General features: G+C 37.8%; 1 pseudogene; it reads left to right on the top strand.

Annotated features, from left to right (window-relative positions):
• Positions 1–283: 283 nt before the first annotated feature.
• LOC143643619 (olfactory receptor 56B4-like) lies at positions 284–1,204 on the top strand (annotated as a pseudogene).
• The last annotated feature ends 1,141 nt before the right edge of the window (positions 1,205–2,345 follow it).

The following is a 2,345-nucleotide window of genomic DNA, read 5'->3' on the forward strand; positions in this document are numbered from 1 at the left end:
TGGTAAAATTATCATTGATGGATTTGGATGTCCTTATTAAACATACAAATGGAGATGACAAATAACCATTCCAATCTTTCCATTTAGAACTTACACTGGCTTTCTTTGTGGGCCTTTATGGAATGTTCCCAGGAGCCAAAGAAAAGGTGAGGGTTAGTCTTAAAAAAAGGAACTGGGTCACAGGAAAGGAGTTTCTAATTACAACTGTCATATGAACTTTCAAACACAATTTCCTCCTTATTTCAGTTTTATGGACAGACACTGAGAATGGGGCAACTGTGCAATGGATACCTCCACCAACGTTACCAACAGTTCCACCTTCCAGAATTCCCACTTCATCCTCATGGGCCTCCCAGGCATTCATGAGTGGCAACACTGGCTCTCCCTGCCCCTGGCTCTGCTCTACTCTTAGCTCTTGGTGCCAATCTCCTCATCATGATCACCATACAACATGAGCCCATGTACCATTTTCTGGGCATATTATCAGTGGTGGACATTGGCCTGGCCACCACCATCATGCCCAAGATCCTGGCTATCTTCTGGTTTGATGCCAAGGCCATCAGCCTCTCTGAGTGCTTTGCTCAGATCTACGCCATCCACTGCTTCTTTGGCGGTGGACAGATACATAGCCATCTGCTACCCACTTCGATATCCCTCCATAATCACTGAAGCTTCTGTGATCAAAGCCACAGGATTCATGGTGCTCAGGAATGGCCTGTTGACCATCCCAATGCCCATACTGGCAGCCCAGAGACTCTACTGCGCCAGGAATGAGATTCAGCACTGCCTCTGCTCTAACTTGGGGGTTATCATCCTGGCTTGTGATGACATCACTGTGAACAAATTTTGCCAACTTGCCTTAGCATGGGTCCTGATTGGGAGTGACATGGCCCTGGTGTTTTCTTCTTATGCTCTAATCCTACACTCTGTGATGGGGCTGAACTCAGTGGAAGTAATGTCCAAAGCTCTGAACACCTGCAGCTCCCACCTCATCCTCATCCTCTTTTTCTATTCAAGTATCATTGTGCTGTCAGTCACACACTTAGCAGAGAAAAAGATTCCACTCATCTCTGTACTTCTCAATGTGTTGCACAATGTCATCCCCCCTGCACTCAACCCCATGGTCTATGCACTCAGGATGCAGGAGCTCAGACTGGACTTCCAGAGACTGCTTGGGCTGGGTGAAGACATGTGCATAAAGTAACTCTGGCTTTAGAAACTATTAAGTGTTAGGAAGGGACTGAGGCTTTTTAGTTCTCAAAGGACCTGGGCTGTAATTTTGCCTTTACCTCTCACTAGGGATAATTAGGCATTTAGATTGTGAAAAATGTCAGAATTATATATCAAAATATGCCCGTTAAAATTACAAAGTAATCTTCTGTTACTTAGATAATAAGTAATATTAGAAAAATGAAATGATCTTAAATCTGCATGTCACCCTACACTTGACATTCTTATATACATGTGATGAGACATAAAATTGGCCCAAACATGTAAAAAAGCAAATTGTCAAAATTTATCATTGTTTATCAATATTCAAATTCTTTTCCCCAGCAATTTCATTTTTACAAAGATATTGAAAAGAAATACTCTACTTGCAAGCAGGAATAAAGAAATTCCTTGTTATATTATTAAAAACAAAAATAAAGCATTCAAAAATAATGTTTACATATGTTTAATTTAACTTTCACATATCTATTTTATTTATAATTTTTATAACAAGAAAAATCAATAAATATTTATTTGTAAAGGTCAGAGAAAGTCTCATTTTTGTACTTAAAAATCTCAGACTTGATTGATGACTTAATGACTAAAAAGGGGCTAAGATTATGCAGTGTTTAACATAGGAAAAACAGTAGTAAAAACACATAAACATATATACTCTGATGTAATCCTCATAATAACCCTACAATTCAGGTACAATATTATCCCTAACTTATAGTTAAAGAAATTAGGGCACTGGGAGTTAAAGAGCTTGATCGTGACAACACAATTTTAAATAAGGGAGCTGGCTGTGGGTGAAGTCTTTGGAAGCCTGGTTGACTACCCATTGCATTCCTAAATTTGTTTATAACCTTGATCAATATATGGGCTCTTACTGATGTTACAATTCTTCAAGTTAAAGAATTGCTTGTGACCTATAAAGATAAGTTTTCTGCAAACAAAATAGATAATTGAGAAAAACTGCTTTGAGATATTACACATATAACAAAATGAATCTAATTATAACAAGTTTTCTTACTGAGGAAGAAGGAAAATATTCTTAGAAAACATGCTAAAAATGTTCTAAATAAACAATTAATTAAATCAAAATGGATTTATACTGATTGTTTCACTAGCAAAAA

Source organism: Tamandua tetradactyla, chromosome 8, assembly GCF_023851605.1.
Source record: "Tamandua tetradactyla isolate mTamTet1 chromosome 8, mTamTet1.pri, whole genome shotgun sequence".
Classification (NCBI taxonomy): domain Eukaryota; kingdom Metazoa; phylum Chordata; class Mammalia; order Pilosa; family Myrmecophagidae; genus Tamandua; species Tamandua tetradactyla.